Consider the following 23,557-nt stretch of genomic DNA (forward strand, 5'->3'; position numbering starts at 1 on the left):
ACTGTAACAAAACGAAGAATCGCGAGAAAATGACATTCATTGAACAGGAGTAAGTGGAATGCGCCGCACACATGCGTTCCACTTCTCTCATAACCCTCCAGAAGGCGCACTATAACAGTATTACCCTCTGAAAGAGTGGGAATGTAATATTGCTCTTTCGCAACGGTTTAATGCGTTCAATCTAGGAAGAATGGGATGAATAATATTCTTCGTCGTTCAGAGGAGAAATTTAGCAAAACCTGTCCTAAATTGACCCTTTATTAAGGGGAAACTTACTTTTAACTAAAAATTATTAGAGTCCCTTGATTTGGGTGTAAAATGTAAATCAAGCCACCCTGGATTAGAAGAAACTGTCAAACAGGGAAATGGAGACAGAAACAAGCCCTTATTTTCCAGTCCTCTTAGTGGATTGTTGAGTAATGTTTTAGCCATCTTATACATTCTACCCCGTCTTTGATGCGAGGGTACCGTGTATAGCACATTACATTGCTTCTTCCCAATGCCTTTGTTTTCAAGGTTAACTGTAGGGTATTTTCTTCGACTTATTGGAACACCTGGATAATTCACTTTCCGTACGGCGCTCTACTTACAAATAGCCTGTCAATCATATTTGAAATTATCGACCGGTGGTTAAGTAGTTTTCACGACAGGAAAAGGCGGTAGAATAGGAGAAAAAATTGATGACTTTGTTTTCTAAGAAGTAGAAGAAGAAGAAGAAGAAGAAGAAGAAGAAGAAGAAGAAGAAGCGATTCAGAGCAGGTTGAAGACTGATGGGGATGCCGTCAGAAATTTAACCCCTAAGTTCATGGTGTGTCATATTTGCATCAACGATTTAAAATTGACATTGGAACCTCTGGTGGGAATTTCGTGAACTGTGCAAATATTTTCCATGTAGGGGACGTGGTAAGCTCAGTGGTATAGCTGTCGGTTACCTTTCCGGAAGGGAATCCGACCTTAAACAGCTGGTCAAAACTAAAATGCTCGTAGATTATTCAAGCTGCCGGAGAAATAACTGAGTTCAGCTGAAGAAAGCTTTTTCCCCACGTGTTCCGTTTTGTTAAAAGAATATCTTTGCCAGTGGTTGCTCGATAAGTCGGTGAACTGTGGATTTGCAGTGGTACCGACTGATAAGTTTGAAATTAGTTACTTCCCTAGAAGCCATTTTTTAAGACTAAACATTCAAGTACTCATCACCGGCCCAAATGGAATAACAAACGAAATCGATGCAAGATTCCTGAATGCTTTGGATGCACATATGTTTCTTGCACAAAGTGTGAATCATGTGTTTCCTTGTTTCGACAGACAAGATTTTCTACACAGCTTCCACCAGCAACCGGAAGAGATTACTCTAGTATATTTTTCTCTCCTACCGAGCTCGATAGCTGCAGTCGCTTAAGTGCAGCCAGTATCCAGTATTCGGGAGATAGGGGGTTCGAACCCCACTGTCGGCAGCCCTGAAGATGGTTTTCCGTGGTTTCCCCATTTTCACACCAGGCAAATGCTGGGGCTGTACCTTAATTAAGGCTACGGCCGCTTCCTTCCCAGTCCTAGCCCTTTCCTGTCCCATCGTCGCCATAAGACCTATCTGTGTCGGTGCGACGTAAAGCCAATAGCAAAAAAAAAAAAAAAAATTCTCTCCTAAAGTGGGACAGAACTGAGATAAATTGAAATCAAGTAAGTAGGCTGAATCATAGGTTCATCTACAGTTTTGTTTGCAAATCATTTGAAGTAACTGTGGAGAAAGAAAAGAGAAATAATACTTGTCTATGTATATACTGTAGAAATGTGTTGATTGCCCCTGATGCAGCACATATGAAACATGCATAATACGTCCTTTACTCTTTAAGCCACTGACATGGACTTTAAATATGTTTCCCGTACTAAAAACATTCCGAAGTGTACAAAATTACTTTTCATTTAAAAATAAAAATCCCGCATTTCACGGTAAAAGGAGCTAAATGTGATAAATTTAATATCTTATTTTAATGGATAGAATAGAATATATATATATATGTATATATACCGAACTCGATAGCTGCAGTCGCTTAATTGCGGCGAGTATCCAGTATTCGGGAGATAGTAGGTTCGAACCCCACTGTCGACAGCCCTGAAAATCGTTTTCCGTGGTTTCCCATTTTCACACCAGGCAAATGCTGGGGCTGTACCTTAATTAAGGCCACGGCCGCTTCCTTCCCACTCCTAGCCCTTCCCTGTCCCATCGTCGCCATAAGACCTATCTGTGTCGGTGCGACGTAAAGCAAGTAGCAAAAATAGAAGAAGAATAGAATACAATAGTTCCGGATCGTCTGAAACGAGGGCGAGAGCACTACTTTATTGCAATTCCTTAAAGTTTGATACATGCATTACAGTTTCCTCTTATAATTATTTAACTATTACTACACAAAGCATAATTTATTTTGTCCTAGACTTTATCAATGCTGTATTGTCTAGGACAACATGTGCCTTCCATTTCCTTAGCTTATTGAATGTTTGCTTTTGTGTCACAAAATTTCGGAGTATCCTGCCATTAACAACTTGCCTTACTTAACGGTTGAATTCAGAATATAAATAATGAAGCGACAGTTCAACAATTTATATATTACTGCATTTCATACTATATTTAACCAACTAGTAAGTACATTCATTATTCAAGGACACGCAGGCCTTTTATCCATCTTAACTTTATCCTTTATTATTCTCGTTTGTATTTGTTTTGATCTTTTTACTTCCTTTTTCCGCATACTTTTTAAAATACAAATTCTTCACGATGTAATCCACTCTGTATTTAAAATTTAGCAATTGCACAGCATTCTCACTCAATTTCTATCTTTATTTTATATTCACTTCCCAGATATTTTACTCTGTGCTCCGATTGCCCTACAAACTCTTAATAGATGCGCTTCTTGCATTTCTTCTCCACAGGGTAGACAATGATTTTCATTATTTCTGACTCTCTCCATTTCCATTAGCAAATTCTTTTAATATTGGACGTGTTTTGAATTGTCTACTGCGAATACATATAGAAGGTACACTATTTTCGAGCACACATTCATTAAGAAGAAACTGTCTTTATCGGGAAAGTTTCCCTGCATCGTTATATTCAGTTGAATACAGGTTTACGGTTTATTGCTGTTATGTTGTAAAATATGTTAATAAATGCGTTACAAACTGAATTTACATGTTCAGCATAAATTTCTGACAATGAAGGGAAAGTACTTTTTAATTTGCAGGCATTCGGACTGAGCAGTGGTTCCTTGGTAGGCCAAAGCCCGTCAGGGCTGTATTGCCATGGGGCTTGGTTGTATGTTTGAAGAGAAATATATATATATATTTTTGCTATTTGCTTTACGTCGCACCGACACAGATAGGTCTTATAGCGACGATGGGGCAGGGAAGGGCTAGGAGTTAGAAGGAAGCGGCCGTGGCCTTAATTAAGGTACAGCCCCAGCATTTGCCTGGTGTGAAAATGGGAAACCACGGAAAACCATCTTCAGGGCTGCCGGCAGTGGGGTTCGAACCTACTATCTCCCGAATACTGGATACTGGCCACACTTAAGCGACTGCAGCTATCGAGCTCGGTTAGAAATAAATCTATACTACACAATATCACTGTTAGAAGGTTATGTTTACAGCGTTGGTTTAGATTCGCACTCCTCTGTTACGTTATGTATGTAATCCATTCCTCCTTTATCACTTCCCCTCACGTGTGTTATATGCCTATCACGATATAATTCCTTCATCGACGATTGGGTTCTGACAGCTCATGGTACGTTAACTATTTGATTGATTTGTTATAATTTATCACTATGACCAGAGGCTAATGTATTCTGTTTGTTTCAGGTTCCGCTAAGAAGTGTGATAGTGTCGATGTGTCTGGCAGCGATCTCGTATTCCTCCACGTAGCTGTCCCAGGTAAAATACGTTTTTTTAATGTTTGGTCTTTAAATAGTAAATACAAGATTAACCGGTTGGTTGGTAACAAATTCCTTTAGTGAAGTACGAATTGTAGATTTGATTTGTCTACCCCTGTCAGCCCATTCCTCAGCCATGTTCTACCCGATAAGCCCTTGGGAATCTCCCCTCCCTGTATCTTAGGAACTGGCACACGCATTGCTCGCATAGAGGGGAACGCGGCAGACACACCTGGCAGGACTGCCTTAGGCAACACGTTCGACGCACTTGAGTGGCATGCTGGCTGCTTTCACTATGTCAGGAGTGAATCCCTTAAGATACGGAACGGATGCATTAGGCATACTCAAACACCGTTGGGGTAAAATACTCATCCTCCCTCCGGGTGGCAGAATATATTATTCCGAGAGGAAGTAGGGAAGGGGGGGGGGTTATAGGTGTAAAATTACTTTCAAATGTCTGCGCGTACACAGGGCGGAGTATCTTCCGAATTTATTATTGTTTCTGAAAAATGTTTCCAGTCTTAAGTTACAGCAATGAACATTCTCGGTTTCTTTTGAGTTGCATCGGCCACTAAATGTGCAATTCTGTGAAAAGCAGAGAGCTTACAGGATGAGAAAGTTAAGGTTTGCCAGTGGATGCACAAGAATAGATACAGTAAGAAATGGTGAGTGAAAGGTTTCAGTGGGAAAAACGTCGGAGAAAAATAAACTGTGCTCATGTGGTGTGATCATCATAAATCGCGTAATGAAGATTATGTTGGAGGAGGAACCACAAGCGAAAGGGAGTAGAGAAAGACCGAAGAGACGATGGATACTGAGGAGAAGAATCCGTACCAGCGACCCCACATTAGCTGAAGTACGAGGTTATTCGTGTACTATCTATGTTAATGAGCGACATGTCCAGCGAATAAGGTCTGAGTAACCTCACGTCCTAAAAACTGTGTTGTAGCCTCTTCTCTTTATATGTTACTGTAATCGTCCGTGTACAAGTCATCATACAAGTCAACATGTGCCTGTGGTTTTGCCTTGGCTATAGCTTTCTTGGCTTGCTTCTGTGCCATATAATACCCTCTCATACTCTCTTTGCCCTACAAATCCCACTCTATTTTTCTTCCCACTTTTATTTTGTATACTTATGGAAATCATCGCAACACTGCCACTCGCGGGTTAATACTAGCCTATACACTTCTTGATCACTAGGACTCGGGATGTTTTTTACTAGTGGCTTAACGTCGCACCGACACAGATAGGTCTTATGGTGGCGATGGGATAGGAAAGGCCTAGGATTTGGAAGGAATCGGCCGTGGCCTTAATTGATTTGCCTGGTGTGAAAATGGGAAACTACGGAAAACCATCTTCAGAGCTGCCGACAGTGGGATTCGAACTCACTATCTCCCAGATGCAAGTTCACAGCCGCGTTCCCCTAACCGCATGGCCAACTCGCCCGGTAGGACTCGGGAATTGAGGAAAACTCGTTTTTCCCTCGAGTGTCTGAAGACGAGGCCCAGCATAATAAATGTTCATTTTGGGTCATTGTAGGCCAGAAAAATGGCGGGTTTTATTTATCTTTTTCTGAGTTTTTTGGCTTCTAGGTTTTTAGCATTTTGTTTTAGGTCTTAACGGCATTTCTTGCAACTTCACCTTCTTTGGACTACATTCGAATCATTGTTATTTCATCCATCGCCTCTTAAAGCATATTTTCTGTAGTAAGGCATAAAATGAAATTAAAATGAAATGAAACAGAATGAATTGAAACTAATGCTCGAATAAAACAGAGGTATCAAATTATATGCAAGATGCGTGAAACATTGAAAGGAGAAGAATTTCATGTGAGTGTTTTTGAACAGGAAGATCTCACTTGCTTCAAGTAGGAACCCTTAACATCCGTTGATGTGAAGAGAAGCTCGTTGATGTTTTACAACCTGGTGTCTGAAAACCAAGCGTTCTTTGCCGGATATGATTCCAGTTACACTAATTTTAATTTATTTCTCCAGGATGTCCAATGCGGGTTCACCGAATTCTTTCTAGATGGAAAAATATTTCATTCTAAGTTCTGCAAGTACCTTTTTTTAGCAAACACGGAATTCATGTTTTTAAATTATGTTCTCAAAGTATATGATGTCTGATAGAAGAAGTATTTCAGTCATACATTTTTGCACTGTATGTTACCACCAGAATTATTGTGCATTTTAAAACGTTCTATTCCTTCATTGAATATGTAATTAAAATTTTGAATGAATGCGGATCACGTTTTTACATCCTTTTTGTCAGTTTTAGGTCTTTGTTGGATATTTTTGGGTCTACTTACAGGTTTTTTGGACAACTTGAAGGTATTTAACTTCCGAGCTCTGTTGATCACATTTGTTAGGACTTAATATCCGAGTGAAGGATGTTAGAGATTCTAATTGCTCGTTCTAAAAATCAAAATCATTTCTATAAAAGTCGTTCTCAACTTAGATTATGGAGTAGCAACCTTGGAGCCCTCAGCTGAACCTGTCGTTGCTTCCACTTCTGCCAGTCTCCTGTTTTCTATACTACCCAAATTCCCTTTGCACACTCCTGTTGTCCTCCAACCCCGGTGAAATTAGGTTTTCGAGGACGAAGGAATCTTAGTTGAGGCAAATATACAGGGTGGATTTGAAATCTGGACATTTCTTAAAGTGTTACGCTAAAGAGTACAAGGAAGTTTGCCAATCTGACAAACTCTTTTGAGAAACATAACCAGGCTAATGTGCTGATATACAGTATTCCTGTCGGTAGATATAATAGCACGTAAAAGAACGTTGCTGTTTTACAGCATTTATCACTAAATGTGGAGTTACACAGAGTTAATAACACAGAGATCTAATTGGTCACAGTGCCAAGTGATACTGTGACCTCTTCATTCTAACTTTACCTAAACTGAAATTTAACCGCTGTTGTTAAATACCTGAAATGTCTTAATAGGTGCTGAATAGCCTGTATTTGATGATGTTATATATACTTGTATAATAATAGTAATAACTCCAGATTGATTTTTCTTATTCCCGAAACATAGAAGATATGGATTTATGCCCTTATTATATGATCCGCTTTATTCAAACTGCCTGCAGTTATGAGTATACCATCGAGTGCCATATTAATGCTTTTTCTTCACAGTCGACAATCTTCTCGTGTAGCAGGCCTCCGTAATGGGATTATGAGTCGGATACTGTATCCATCATCCACGAAGGGTGCTTCCTTTTCCTGTCTCAGTATGTTACGTAGTCAGTAAAGAATTAATCGACTCTCTGTTACAGCCTTTTTGAGGAAAATTTTCAGTTGTTTTGTGGGTATTGACCCATAACAACGCGTGTTTTCTCTAGTTTCCAGAAATGTATAGTTCGTACGTGTTTTTTTCGTTTATTTATATTCATTTAAATGACACATGTGCATGTTTTCTGCACCTTGATAGATTGGTATTTCTTTGCCGGTATTTCAATACTTTTTCACTCAGCATTCATTCTGGTGGGCAGCAGATGGCAGAACTAACCAGGTTGTATTCTCGGCAAAATGTTTACATGGGAAAACACAGATTCCCAACGAATCGTTCAGTGGCTTGATTTGGCAACGTTACCCAAAGGGTGTTTAGCCACCTTAGGGCACAACACCCTACAGCTTAGAGTAGTGAAGAGTATTTGGCATTTTAACAATATCAGTACGTCAGAACTGGGCATCCTTAAGAAGGCTTGAATGGATCCTGGCAAGTAGACAAGTGTCCGGCGTAGATGCCACAGATAAGGGGAGCACCTCAAACTGGCTTTGATGCAGGGTATCTCAGAGAAAAAATAACAGAGATACTTCTGGGCCAGAAGGAAGTACACTTACCTAAAATCCCAAGAATTTGGCATCTCCTGTGCATCAGGAGGTTGTTAGGAATAGCAAAGCAAGCAACTTGACTATTAATGTGTACCTCAAACTTTAAGGGATGTCCGCCTAGAATTACGTATAGGCTTCATTTAAAATCTAAAACGAAGGTGAATAATGTAGCTATGTTGTATAGAAGAATACTGCAATTGTACTGAAATTAAGGGTCTGGCCCCCCACATTTAGATGCTTTTCTTCCTGAGAATAATATAATTTATAGATAAATATTTATAAATGCTTGCCCTGTCAAAGCCACAAAAACTATTATGCTATACTACACTCAGAACATATTGCGGAGCTATTTGCAGCAACAATGAGTCCATTAGAGTAAATAGGAACAGAGACACAGAGTTCTAAAAATGCATATTATTTTTGTAAGTTATCTTTGGAAAACACACCCAATATATTAATTTTTAATTATTTTATTTTATTTCATTTTTTGCTAGAAATCCACTAGTTTACATCCCTAGAATCTGTGACACCAGTTTAAAGAAAATAGGATAAGGTTTACGGAAAATTCATCACCAGTGTCTATAAATACACTATCAACACTATTCTGTAAACATTGTTATGATTTAATCAAGAAATTAACTCATCTGAGAAAGCAAGTTGTAAAATGGCGTACTCCTATGTGGGTGTCCCATCGTAAGGATCATTTCGAGTAATAAGTTAGGTGAGCTCCGAGCCAGCTGGTGTGCTGTAAACAACACCAAGGGTTTTATTTTGTGCTTTTGTGTGTCGCCGTCTCGCTTTCCGCCCGGAGATGGAAATAAAATGTGAGAAGCAAAGAAGATTGCTGGGGTGGCGATGGATGAGGGAACGTGCTTATATATCCCGTGCCGTTAGAGCTACCTCGTGACGTAAGTCGGAGAACAGCATCTCTGAGAAGAACGTGCTTTGGGGACAGTGCCTTATCTCGATTAGAGTACAGACTAACAGTGCTTTATCGTTCGTAAAATTGTGAACAACGCTGCTATGTGTAGGAGCTGCCTAACCAAGATGGCAAAGGCGTACGCGGTTCAGCTGTAAGGGTGCGGGTTCTATTCCTCAACACGAAGTAGAAATAATTTACCGAGCAAATGGCTGTGCCATTTGAGGCACATAGCTATCACCTTACATTCGGGAGATAGTGGTTTCGAACCCCACTGTCGGCAGCCCTGAATATGGTTTACCGTGGTTTCCCATTTTCACACCAGGCAAATGCTGGGGCTATACCTTAATTGTGGCCATGGCCGCTTTCCTCCATTCCCTAGCCCTTTCCTATCCTATCGTCGTCATAAGGCATATCTGTGTCGTAAAGCAGATTGTAAACAAAAACAAACAGAAATATTTAGAAACGGTATTTTTGCTTCTCAAGAAGCATACTGCTCCAAGTTTCACTCAGCCTACACCGCTATCACCAATAAAGACATTTATCTATCTATCTATCTATCTATCTATCTATGTATCATACGCGCGTAGAATAACCATCAACATTGATGAATGGATAATCAGACTGAATAAAAGTATACAGAAAAGTAATTAGCTCGCCCTACTGTAGCAAGTGTTAAAGTGCTTTCAGCCTGTAGACAAGCGTTGTAGCGTGCTGTGATATTTTATCTTGCTTGTATGCCCTTCATTACGTAACAGATCGTTTATTACGTAGGATGATATTTTACGTAATGTCTTAATAAGCTTGATGTAAGTTTGCGTAAATAAACCGCTTTTCTTACTCAAGATATACTTACGGATGAAGCGATGTTGTTACATTCTGAATGAATCCTGGAACACCACACTTTTAGAACTCACCACAATGGGGTCTGATGATACCTGCCAGTATTTAATTATTAATATCATAGCGTAAAACTCTTTACACTTCTTATTATTATAATTATCTACTGTATAGTTTAATATCACAGGAAAGTAACTTTTATGACCCAATAAATTTTGTGTTTATGTAATTTTAACATAGATACTTTCGAAATAGTTGACACACAAGAAAGTTAACTATATGCAAACTCATTAGATCTACTTTTGCGAATTATTATTATTATTATTATTATTATTATTATTATTATTATTATTATTATTATTATTATTATTATTATTATTATTATTAAAGTCTAATCACAGTAAAATATCTCGCAATAATTAAACCACATTTTAGGGCATGGTTCTCTGACAGGTTTTCTTAGTGGGGAGGTCCCAATGTGCTTCACGAGAGGACTCCTAGTGTTCGCACTCGACGCGCAACATACTGTAGCTCTGTTACTAAGACAAAATGGTTTGACACACTGTGAACACTTCACCTCGCTGCTAGCTTCAATTTCTTCATTTGTATCGTCCCTATCACTACCTACATTCCTTTATGTCACCATCTGCATTATGATATTTTCCGGCAGTCTTGATGCGGAACTCGCCATTTAAAATATTGCAAATATGCACCATACTTAAAATAAACCATGCACACATATTTTTTTTACACCTGACTTTACGTCGCACTGAGGCAAATAATTCTTATGGGCACGATGGGATAGAAAAGGGTTAATTAATGAACAGCCCCAGAATTGTCCTAGTCTGAAAATGGAAAACTACGGAAAATCAGCTTTACGGCTGCCGACAATGGGGCTCAAGCCAACTATCTCCCAAATGCAAGCCCACAGCTGGGCGCCCCTAACCTCACAGCCAACTCGCCCGGTGCACACGTAAGTGTCCGATGTCAGCACGTTAACAATGGCCATATAATACAGGAGGAAATTACTGACGAATGAGGCAGACACAACCGTTGATACTACGCTGAGTTTTCTGGGATCCTCGCCTCTATTTGTTTGTGTCATTAGAATGGCCCTTGCAACTGGCAGACTGAAAGGATTCATTATAGCACTCATTGTCTCCTCGTAAGAATAGGAAAGATTTGCAATGTTATATTGTATGTCTGGATTTTCCCGGACCTCAGAATGGAGTTCAGGTTTACATCCCTAAACCAAAATTTTATTGCGCATGGAATTTGGAGAAGAAACTCATCTTCTTCATTTAAAACGTAACGTATTTCACAAACTACTCTGAACTCCATGTTGAATCACCCTGAAGAGAAAACTCGTTTTAAGGGAACATGTACGCGAATTTTTTTGAAAAAGTCGAAAAATGTTTTTTGCTCTTATAATATCCCCCTGTCTTTCCTGAATCCAACCATATACAATAAGTACATATTATTAATGTTTCAGGGCCTTTTACAGCCTTAAACCTTAAATATCTGCAGGACTCTGCCACGCCCCTTTACATATCAAATGTATTTAAACTCCTTAATATTTCCTGAACAAGTCACTTTGGGGCAGGAAAGGTAATTTCTATGCAAAACAGTAAATTTAACTTTCAAAAATTTGGCTAACCTGCACAATGTTCATCTTTCTCCACATCAGTAATATATAAACAACAGTGTTTATCACAATAGTTTTTCTTAAAAGATAAGTAGTAAATGTTTCCATAGATATGCCGAGGACAAGGAAATTTGGTGCTGGCAGGCACAAGTTCTACGGAAATAGATTTACATCTAAAGAGCAAGAAACACAAGTCAATACCAGTAATGCTTCTGGTGAGAGTGAGATTATGGTGCAATCAAGTGCTTAAAAAAAATAAACTGAAATATTTGGACTATTCATGCAGAAGTAGATTTAGTGATGAAAAGAGGCAAGAAAGGCGGCAAGAACCAGAAAAAAGGAATATAAATCGGAAGAAAGAGGATGAATAACTTCTGAACCAAGATGATTGTGTGGCTGGAATACATTAAACACATCAGGTTAGGCCACAACTTTCATTAAAAGCAAAGTTAAACTTTAAGTCCAATTTCCCGAAAGTTTAGTTTTCTGACATATTTAATTTAACAGACCAGAAACTACTTAAGCTAGAAGGTTGAAACTTTGTATATAGAATCAGTATGATAATTGAAGAAAAGTAGACTACAATCATGGACCTATCTTAAAAAATAAGGACGTGACTTTAGCTACTCCAAACAAAAAATTACTGTATTTTTATGTACCAAGTTTTAATTAATGCTGTTAATTCATTTCTTTCTGTATGTTCCCCATAGTAGTCTACTTTGAGCACACACACACATTCTCTGTATACAGTAAAAAAATGGTGGATTTTATTGATAGGTTTCAAAGGTATAGGTACCTAAAAAACTGTCTACACTCCTAAAAAGTAAATTACTTACGAAGGATAAATTAGGCTAACTACCAAAATACTTGACTAACTAATTTTTCTTTGTTGTTTTATGGTTCTAAAGGGTTAATTCCACTTGTACAGTGAATTTCAGGTGAATATGAAGCATACTGCTGGTGATATCTTGTGTGTGATTTGTAGTTAAAATAATGGTCCTTCACAGACATGTGCCCTTAAACCCACTCGTCTGGATTTTTGTTTTGTTTTGACAAGCCCGCTGAACACGTCCTAAATCTTCTAGAAGCGGAGCCCGTCCTCTGACCAGAGCTGCAGGAGTAAATGCTCTTTAGCCTATCGGATTAGTAGTTACCGCTGGTTAATACATTATTTAACCCCTCATGCCACACTATACCAGAGCTCCCTGCCAACTGGAGCGATCTCAAACAGAATATATGAACTGTAGATGATGCTATGATATCAATGGAAGAGAAATTGAAAGTGAAAGAAATCGAGTCGGGGAGGTTGCGTGCTACGGCCCTGGCACACGGTAGGCAGAATTATGGAAGATCGAAGACTTTCATAAATTATCTTATGAGCTTTATTGAAATATAGTTTTCTCAGTATAGGAGTTGTGTTCTTCTGCGAATCATGTTATTATTAATGTTAAAACTTCCATGCTATCTTGAATTGAATACACATCCTACGTTTGGGTGGTGCTGTAGGCCTACCTTATTTTTATACAGATCGTCAATGTTTCGAACACATATCAGTACTCATTATCAAGGTGAATAAAATATCTCTTTCCAATACGTGGTGAACGGTCTCCCAAGTCACCTTATAACCGTATTTCTCCTTCTTCTTCTTCTTGTTATTATTATAACTTTGATTGTCTTTGAATTAGAATTCGTTTATGTTCAGCTGCCTCTACGTCTCGCACATTCAAATTATGTTATATGAAGTCCAACCATCTCTCCTAATAAAGTAACGGAAGTAAAAGGAGTCCTGATTTATAAAGCGAACTCCGTTTCTGATTTGCTTACCGAGCAGCTAATTGCTGAATATCTCAGATCTCATTGAAATAATTTCTTTAGGGGACTAAAAAGTGCTTTGTGCAGTGCTATTATATAAACTCCTTTATAAGTTTATAAATGGTCTTACTTCCAACAAAGAGATTCTCCGTACTAAAACGATAGGGGTTAGGCTGTATCGAATACGGCGCAAGCATTTTAGTTGTGAATACGTCTATTTTTCTGGCACTAAAATGCTACTATTTATTTGGAGCTAGGCTTAACACTTGTTAACATTTGTTATAGAGTCCGGATTTGTTTGCAATAATAGATCAGAATTTAAACTTACTGAAGCGAGTAACAAGTAAAGAATACCCCACGCAGTGGTTCAGCCATGAGTTTTGCATAAATATTAGTGGTTCCGCCCTTCAGAACCCCCTCGAATTTATGTTCCTCTCACGACAATACGGAAGAACGGCCTAGTCGACAATTTCTAATAATCAAGTTAGTTTGAATTCGAATCTATTACTGCATAAAAATCCGGGGTTTACTTATAAAGTATAAGCCTATTACACAGGGTTAGTCCCACAAGTGTTGCCGTCCTTCGTGCATACTGCGTGTCGGTAAACAAGAGCGCGGCAGCCGTCACACCGTTCTTGTACGCCCGTAGAAAACCCATCAACTCCGACGAATGGATAACCAGACTGAAAATCATATAGAAAAGTAAGAAAACACACCCCATTATAACAAAGGCTGAAAATACCTTCCCTCAGTCTGTAGACAAGCGTTGTAGCGTGTGGTAATATTCCGGTTCACTCTGTGCAATTTCAGCCTCATGCATCTTCAAAAATGTCATGCGAATTTAGTTTTAAAATTTGCAGACACGAGAACATGCTGGAGAATACTTAATTCAGAAGCCATTAAATGCACTAAACCGATCACTTACAGCTGCATAAGAAGCAATCACGTTTTACGCTGTACGTAAGCTTATCGCAGACTAACTGAGGCCACGACATCTCTGGGCGAGTTTTAAGGGTCAAACAGCTACTGCGTTATCCCCTCGCCCAGACACTCCATAGGGAATAACCGGCAACTCCACTGAGTCTCCCATATGTGAGAAATATGTTCTCAAGGCAAAACGTCTACAGAAATATTTCCCGCAAATGTGACATCGGGACAAATAAGTCCCGACAGTGGGCACGCACTTCACCATCAAATCTAAATTGAAGCGATTCATCATGAAGGCGGGTAAGTGTTTCGTTTTTAAGGAATCGACATTGAATTCTCCATTAAGAATGATGGACATATCGCCCTCATAGTCGGTCAAGTCGACTGTACACACGGCAGAAGCGTCTGTGTAAGAAACATTCTGACATTCTTGAACGGCGCTCCCGGAGGAATATAAATCGATACTACTTGAATATGAAATGGGAAGAAAGAGTGTATTCTGCCATGTATGTGTATGTTGCTGATGAACGGATGTGTGGTTATCGTTCTGTATTAAAATGAATCCAGATATTTGATTAGTTATTTGTATTTTTAATCCTTAAGAGGCATTTTTCTCTCAAAATCTTCCATGAAACCTAGAACTAGGTAGAGAACATCCACGAGGTGACAGTCACATCCGTTTATGACTTCATCACAGTGCAGCGAGGAAAAGAGGCGCCACTTTCACCGCCTTGTTGTTTTAGATGTGGCTGTAACTTTGGATTGAGTGGATGTATTTCGATGATCGACATGTCAATCAATTTGTCTTGATGTCCTCTACCACCGTGGTGTCCTTTCATCAATGTCCTCTCTACATTTTGAGTTATAGTCTTCGAATTTTTGAAATTTCATTTTATGCGCGCACCATTGTTTTTTAAATGCAACTGTACATCAGTCTGTTGCACCATTAACCGTTTATATTCAACGAAAGATCTTACATATTTGTTTAAATATCTTGTCATTGGAAGCTATTGTTTTGGTTTTAAGCAAAATCTCAGTCAATGTATTGTTTGATTATGAGATATGTGATGGTAAGTATTGTTACCGGAGAGCATTTAGGATTTTTCTTCCACCCGTGGTGTGGACTGGTAAATATGTTTACACTTTGCTTACATGATACATTTTTCGCCGTTCGAATGGTTCTCTGGTAAACATATGTACCACGTTGGAAGTGCAACGATTCAAGTGGCCGTGAAGCGTGTTTTTAGAAATAATGTGCATACTGAATTTTTACCAAAGAGCGTTACCGGTATTAGACTAAGAAGCAGGTAAGCAGTTAAGGCCACTTAGGATAGGCTATCACCTTATGAACATTTTTAGCCAAAACCCCAACTGGCAAATATACTTACCAGCAGCCAGTAAAGAGAACTCTTTTTCTTTCAAATGACATCTAGATCATCGAAATATGTTCGCTCAGTCTGAAGTTGGAGTGGTGCTAAATCAAAACGGCGCTGCAATCGACGTCATTTTGTTTGCCCTCGTTGCGGTGTGATGACGTCTTCTGCGGATATGATTGTTATGTTATTTCGTGTATACCTAGGTACTGTATACGACCGTAAATATCTCTTAGCCCTATATTGTATAGTTTCTGAAATACAAGCCTTGAACACGGTGTGTCGAGAAGTGTCACGTGTCGTTGTCATGCTGGCACGGATACCTAGGGCCGAAATTCATGTCAAGAGACCAGAGACCTGCTATTTTGGTCAAATTTTCTGATATTCTGTTGGCTTGGGACAAAGGTTTCTACATTATTTCTGTAATATTCTGTAATATTCACTTGAGCAGTACACACCCCGCAAAGTAGAGCAGTAGTCTAATTAAACGATAGTGAAACAGCAAGGTCAGCTATAATTCATATTTATTTTATTGATGAGTATGTTGGTTCATGCTTTCGTTTCAGTGCTTAGAATTTAGAACAGACACTTTCATTGGGTTTCTTCTTTCGAATTCAGAATTCCCTCCACCCAGAGCAGCACATTGTACACTAAACTAGACCACATAGAATCAAGTGCAAAACCAAGCTGTCTTCCAGCCACCTTTTTAACTACACAGAAAATAGCATTGTTCGATTGTGACCACACTTCTCTAGTTTCGCGGGCTCTTAGATTTGTAAGCCCGCAGCTTAAATCAGGAGTCAGGCTCCATGGCTAAATGGTTAGCGTGATGGCCTTTGGTTCACGAGGTCCCTGATTCGATTCCCGACCGAATGAGGGACTTTAACCTTCATTGCTTAATTCCGATGGGTCGGGGGCTGTGTGTGAGTATACCGTCCTCATAATTAGAATTCATGATAAGTAGGGCCCCCCCATCTTCACAGACCCGCAGGTCGACTATCAGACGTCAACTCAAAAGACCTGCACAAGGCATCTGCGGAGGCCACACGCCATTATTATTAGATTATTATTATTATTATTAGATTATTATTATTATTATTATTATTATTATTATTATTATTATTATTATTATTATTATTATTATTATTATTATTATTATTATTATTATTGTATCACGTAATTTCGTATGCAAATTCAACCGAAAATGCAAATTGATCATCATCATCTATGACTTGAAATAAGTGTGATTTCTTTTCATTTCATTCACCACTAAGTCAATAAAGCTCTGTAACCTTACGATAGACATTACAGTCTTGCAAACTTCATCAGCTGCAACAAGAAAACAAATGCGGTTATTTCTACTTGAGAATAACTCTACCTGGTCTCGCCCTTCGGAATGCCTCCCACCTGGGCATGAGCAGACTTGGATTGTCTAGAGATCACTCAGTCGTCGTGGAGTTGGAAGACCCAAAAACTATCTTCAGAAATGGCAGTTGCCTTTCGATAACGTTAACTGCGACTGGGGGGAACCTCAGACCATAGAACATCTACTGGATTGCATACTTTGCCCTGCATCCTGTGCAGTGTCCTGTGACACTAAATGCTACGTATTGAGGCGGCACGTCACTGGTCTACCGTGGTGCGACTTAATTTAAGATTGTCATTTGTATATATGCATGCTTTGTTTCTTTCTGACTCGAAAAAATAAATTATAGGTCGTAGAAAAATGGCGATATCATTTTTCGTATTGAAGACTTTTAGCCAAGTAATAATGTCAAGAAGTAACAAGTTCACTTGCCTAAATGGTTATGAGCTCGGCGTATCGCCTGGGAAGAGTAAACGTGAAACCATGAACGCGCGTTATTCGATGTTAACTTGATGACCGTTGGCTACTCTCCAATGTACTAATGCGATCCTGCGTTCCATTGAGATCAGATTGCTCCAATTTCCACAAAAATAAGTGTACAGACACTAAGTCAAATTACATGGTGACTAGACTTTCAGAGAACAAGGATTGTTGAGATAGAAGATTTTGTATGTGCGTAATGTCATTCCGAGAAACGATAGACGCTCAAGAGCCTCATCTTGCTAGTTTATTAAAGAAGTTATGTTTTGAATGCTCTATATGACGATGAGAAGCTGCTATGTGGTATTCTTTTGCTTCGCTGGAGCCAGTATTGTAACCAGACTCAGTATACTTACAGTTATAGATCGCTTTAAATGAAAGACTTTTCCTGAAGGAGCCGATTTGTAGAAGAGTTATCGAATTCCCTATGCGGAGGGTAGGCCTGTGTATCCTTATACCAGACTTCTGATATTCAATATTTACCTTACTGTCGACGCAATCCCTCACTAATGAGGTTGAATCTGTAATTCAGATCCATCGTTCTTTATTCTTTATATCATTATTTATGCGCCAAAGAAGCAGCTGGCGTTTTCTTTTGCAATTCAGTTTTAATGAAGTTAGTTTAAGGATTAAAAATTTTCGTCTCTGTATCATATATTTGCCTGCAGTAGACTTTTTCACTTCCTAATATTAATTATGTTTGTTATTTGTTATTAATCACTACTGTTTTTGTTTTTAACTTTGAAAAGGAAATAGAAACATAAAATATATTTTAGCAAATCTATTCAAAATTTAAAGTTTGTGTGTGTAGTGATTTGTACAGTAACCTACCGCTTTTTCCTGTTTACTGCCCTTGTATTCCATGGCAATTTTTATTATTATTATTATTATTATTATTATTATTATTATTATTATTATTATTATTATTATTATTTCTTTAACATAGTTCTTATAAGAAATATTGACGGCCTGGGGAAGAAGGTCTCTTCCAGACCAGAGCTAACAGGACTAGATTTTTGACATAAATGTCGCAATTGATTCGGAGGGAGAGCTCGGCGCTTACTCTTTACAGCGCTTGCCTGGAGTCTTCGTATATGAACGACAGGTAATGGCACATCGTTGCAAAGCGTGTATGCAGCAGTCAGCAGGAAACCACATTTCTGAACAGTTTTTGTAAAGAATTACAATTAAATTCAGGTATAATCGTTTCCTAAGTACCCCAGTCATCCATTTTTTAACTTTTATGTATTTAATAAAACGTTGTTTTAGTCCATTCTAACTTTCCTAGAAATGTGCGTAATGCAGTTTCTTATACGTGGTAGTTTACCGCCTTTCCCCGAACTTTACATCAGACTGTACCTCAATCACAGCCACGTGTACCGCTTTCTTGCCGCAATCTTCTACTGTTACAGCGTCACCGAAAATGAGAAATTTAGAACACTAGGCACAAAGTAAGGCTGCAATTTGTGCTTAACGAGTTCAATCATAGAGGTAGTGTGGCAAATATGATAGAAAATCTTGGGTGAGAGACACTGGGGACTAGCAGGAAACGAACACAGTTACGTGCCATGTATAACACCTACACGACTAAGCCAGAGTTGAACAGTCGCCTAGAAAAGCCCTATTATATAAGCAGGAGACATCATCCGCATAATGTCAAAGGTAGATCGCAGAAAACTAACTATGGTAAATATTCGTTTGTAAATGGGGGGGATTGGTGATTGGAACGCACTTACAGAACCTGCAGCTGTCTTAGAGCCCTTTCCTAAAAATGTAAGATGCTTCAAAACAGACTCCAGCAATCTGTAAATTCTGTGTAAATTTCTATGTGATGGTGTCATATGTTAATGCAACGCTCAACCCATTGTAAAACCGAGCTCGATAGCTGCAGTCGCTTAAGTGCGGTCAGTATCCAGTATTCGGGAGATAGTAGGTTCGAACCCCACTGTCGGCAGCCCTGAAAATGGTTTTCCTTGGTTTCCAATTTTCCCACCAGGTAAATGCCGGGGCTGTACCTTAATTAAGGCCACGGCCGCTTCCTTCCCACTCCTAGCCTTTCCCTATCCCTTTCCCATCGTCGCCATAAGACCTATCTGTGTCGGTGCGACGTAAAGCAAAAAAAAAAAAGAAACACTGTCAACAGTAGTATTGGGGCATCTGAATTATTTAAGGTATGTGTGAATTTGTATATGAACGTTCTATGCGTGCTATGTTTACAATGCTAAGATAAGAGTTAGTAATTGGATCGCTCAGTCTACTGCAAGTCATAGTGTAAAATTTTGAACTACTTAAGAAATGTGTGAATCTGTATATGACGATGATATAAAGTTAATTCAGAACAGTAGTAAGCTTAACCTGTAGTACTGTAAGCCTTAGTGTTAAGCACTGGAAATACTTAAGTTGTGTGTGAATTTGCATATGATGATGCTGGACTTAGAATGTTAAACTAGTACTATTTCTAGTAATTTTTTGTTTCCGTAGAATTGCTTGTTGTACTCTTGTGGTGCCGGGCGAGTTGGCCGTGGGGTTAGAAGCACACAGCTGTGAGCTTGCATCCGGGAGATCATGGGTTCGAATCCCTCTGTCGGCAGCCTGAAGATGATTTTCCGCGGTTTCCCATTTTTCACACCAGGCAAATGCTGGGGCTGTACCCTAATTAAGGCCACGGTCGCCCCTTTCCAACTCCTAGCCCTTTCCTCCCCCATTGTCGCCATAAGACATATCTGTGTCGGTGCGACGTAAAGCCACTAGCAAAAAAAAAAAAAAAAAAACAAGAAATAAATTATTATTACAGTGGTGCATAGTACAAACTAATAAATTTAGTTACGGATAGACGCCGGATTTATTAGCCTGTAATAGGTTGGGATGCAAACTACTTTGGTTATTAGGAAGTGTCGACTAAGTGCGATGTAGCGAAAGTGACAAATTCAAGGTGTTCTGATGGGCCGAACCATTAACGTTTATGCAACACTCGTAGCGTTAACGTTGTGCTGTTGTGTATGCTTGTTACCCGCTTCAGTAAGTTGGCATTCTATCCTTTTACTGCCTAAAATTCCGAAGTACCGGGCGAGTTGGCCGTACGGGTAGGGGCGCGCAGCTGTGATCTTACATCCGGGAAATAGTGGGTTCGAATCCCACTGTCGGCAGCCCTGAAGATGGTTGTTCTTGGTTTCGAATTTTCATACCACGCAAATGCTGAGGCTGTACCTTAATAATTAAGGCCATGGCCGCTTCCTTCCCACTCCTAGCCCTTTCCCATCCCATCGTCGACACAAGACCTATGTGTGTCGGTGCGACGTAAAGCAACTAGAAAAAAACCGAAGTACAGTTTTTTTTCCTATTTGCTTTACGTCGCACCGACACAGATAGGTCTTATGGCGACGATAGGACAGGAAAATCCTAGGAATGGGAAGGAAGCGGCCATGGCCTTAATTAAGGTACAGGCCCAGCATTTGCCCGGTGGAGGTATAGTTATGGAGTTAAATTATAAGAATTATCGTAGAAGGAAAGGTAGGAAATAAACATGACATTGCGTGCGAAAGAATATTATGTCCGGCTCGTTGGCTGATGGTCAGCGTACTGGTCTTCGTTTCAGAAGGTCCCGGGTCGATTCCTGTCCGGGTCGGAGATTTTAATCGCTTCTGATTAATTCTTCTGCCTCGTGGACTGGGTGTATGTGTCCGTCCCAGCACTCTCCTCATCATATTCAGACAACATACCCCACTACCAACCACCACAGAAACACGCAATAGTGATTACATCCCTCCATATTGGGTTGGTGTCAGGAAGGATACCCGGTCGTAAAACAGGGCCAAATCCTCAGGTGCCGGGCTGAGTGGCTCAGACGGTTGAGGCGCTGGCCTTCTGACCCCAACTTGGCAGGTTCGATCCTGGCTCAGTCCGGTGGTATTTGAAGGTGCTCAAATACGTCAGCCTCGTGTCGGTAGAATTACTGGCACGTAAAAGAACTCCTGCGGGACTAAATTCCGGCACCTCGGCGTCTCCGAAGACCGAAAAAGTAGTTAGTGGGACGTAAAGCAAATAGCGTTATTATTAAATCCTCAGGTGCGATGTAGTTAGCACCCGCAACCCACAGGTGTGGGAAAAAGCGGTAGGAAGTGCAGGAGGAGGATGTGCGAAAGAATATTCTGAGAAGAGAAATAAAATGTACTATTTTCAGGTAACTTCAGAGAAGAAGAAAAATTTAACAGTAGAATGTAAAAATAAGAAAGAAAGAAAGAAAGAATAACTAGAAGACTGAACAGACATGTATACAATACGGAGATAACCTTCAACAGTATATGGTTTATAAGAAAGTATGACATGACAGTTCAAAGTTGATTTGATTCGTACGAAGAATATTCACATTATACTTATTTAATTTATTATAATAGTTTAGAATCGCATTTAGGGGGTAATTCTTTCGATATTCTGTGTAACACTTAATGCAAAATTATTTATGGAACCTGCCATCCCTTTGAGAAACGTAAAGTGGCATACTTAGCTATATATTTGTCCTGTAAGGAGATCATCATGGGTTTCAAAATATTGATTGATACGATTTTTGTAGAAATTATTTAATTAATACCTCTTTTTAAGGTTCCAAGGAACATATCATATTATGTTCGTAATATCTTTATTACAACAACGCACAGGAGTAAATATCATTCAAGATCTTGTAGGAGATGGCAGGGCTATCAACCATTTTCCGTGCTGGTCACTCCGTTTTAAATTTGTCCTTATATATATGTCGAACTCTAGCGTGTGCTGTTGGCGATCGTAATTCAATATAATACGGAATAATAAATAATCCATTATATACTAAATATTAATATAGTCTATTATTACTCGATAAATTAATTAATTTATGAGATAATTGGGTTTGCAGCCACGGTTTGTTGACAGCTATAAAATATCGTTAATGGAGTGACTAAATGTAGCAGCCGTTGGACAATCGCGAGGTTGTTCGGGTTCATGTTTCGCAACGAGAGATACAATGTACAAGTGTGAGCGGGTGTATTCTGTAGGTCCTTGTCTACGTAAAATTCGGGCTGACTCACTCCTGTTCCTATATAAAATGTACAAGAGGATATATCGACGCATCCGAGATTCAATGCGACTACCGTTTGATGAATGTGTTACCGGTAACGGACGGCATTTCGAATATTTCAGGAAATAAATAGTTTCATTTGGTATGCTGGTACGTTCGGTTCCTGCTTTGTGGAGTTATGGAAAATGAGTTTCAACATGGAAATATAGTACGAAAGGCGTATTATATTGTTTTACACTTTACTTTTTTTCTATCCAAATGAAGTACATTACACATCAGTTGTTACGTCCACCTTCTCAACATAATCTCCTTGTAATTGTATGCACTTTTGCCATCGATGTGTCAGTCACTCCAGACCTTCCTGAAACCATTCTTTAGGAGTACTGCGTACTCATGCCTTCGCAGCTGTGTCCATTACTATACAATCCGCAAAACGGCGACCACGCAGAGGTTTCTTCATGTTCCCGAACACGTTATAATCACTTGGTGCCAAGTCGGAGTATGGTGGGTGTGGTTGCACCGTGAATCCCATTTGATCAGTGGCAGCGGTGCAGCCATGTGTCAACACCAATCACAAGCCTAGCCATGAAGTCGGCTGGATCTTGATCATGGCGTTGTAAAAGTTCTCTGCACACGCCCACACACCTCTGATTTTCGTCTGCAGACAAGAGTCTAGGCACCCACTTGGATGACACCTTCCCCAACTGTAAGTGGCCGTGCGCGATCCGCTGCAGGGTGTTTCGGCTAATTCCGGAAATGTGATGCATTTGTTTCCTTGGATGGCCTGTTCGACTCGGGCAAGGTTGTCTGGTATTTACACTGTCACATTCCTTGCAGAACTGGTTCCCTTGTCCACAGACGTGCGCCCTGCTTTCCAACCTTCCACCCAGTTGTCAACTGTTTTCCGTGACGGCACATGTTCTCCACAGACTACCACCAAGCGGCGATGAGTTTCTGCAGTGATCACGCCTTCATTCCATAGGAATCAAGTCGTATAGCTCTGTCCTTGACGGTTGCTCTCCATGTTGTCTGCCCCTACGCTGATAGTGTTGTTATAAAATGGCTATGAGGAGTGGATTCGTTGGCCCCTGTGCGTGTTCTGCTACCAAACGGTGGAACAAGACACTAGTTACACGTCACCACCTTCAAAAGTGCAATGTGAACCATACCCGGACGTACAAAAAATAAAGTTTAAAACAACATAGTACGCCCCTCGTATTTAAGGACCTATGTCCATCTATATGTATATAATATAATAGTTTTGTCTGAACATTGCTCAGAATTTAGAAAGAATAGTATTTATGCACCGGTCGTGTCCACAGTAACAATGAAATGTACTTTTTAATTCTCCGTCATGTCTCTATATAGCCTGTAGTTGTATGTATGTATGTATGTAT

At 39.6% G+C, this 23,557-nt stretch overlaps 1 protein-coding gene across 2 annotated transcripts in view; it reads left to right on the plus strand.

The window, feature by feature from the left end:
- The window catches only part of LOC136877573 (uncharacterized), a 1,365,998-nt gene that overhangs the window by 362,212 nt on the left and 980,229 nt on the right, over positions 1-23,557 (plus strand). For both annotated transcript variants that reach the window (XM_067151725.2, XM_067151726.2), the window contains exon 2: positions 3,841-3,912. The gene's annotated coding sequence lies outside the window, so the exon portion shown is untranslated. The remainder of the gene's footprint in view (positions 1-3,840; positions 3,913-23,557) is intronic.

Source organism: Anabrus simplex, chromosome 7, assembly GCF_040414725.1.
Source record: "Anabrus simplex isolate iqAnaSimp1 chromosome 7, ASM4041472v1, whole genome shotgun sequence".
In the NCBI taxonomy this organism is placed as follows: Eukaryota; Metazoa; Arthropoda; class Insecta; order Orthoptera; family Tettigoniidae; genus Anabrus; species Anabrus simplex.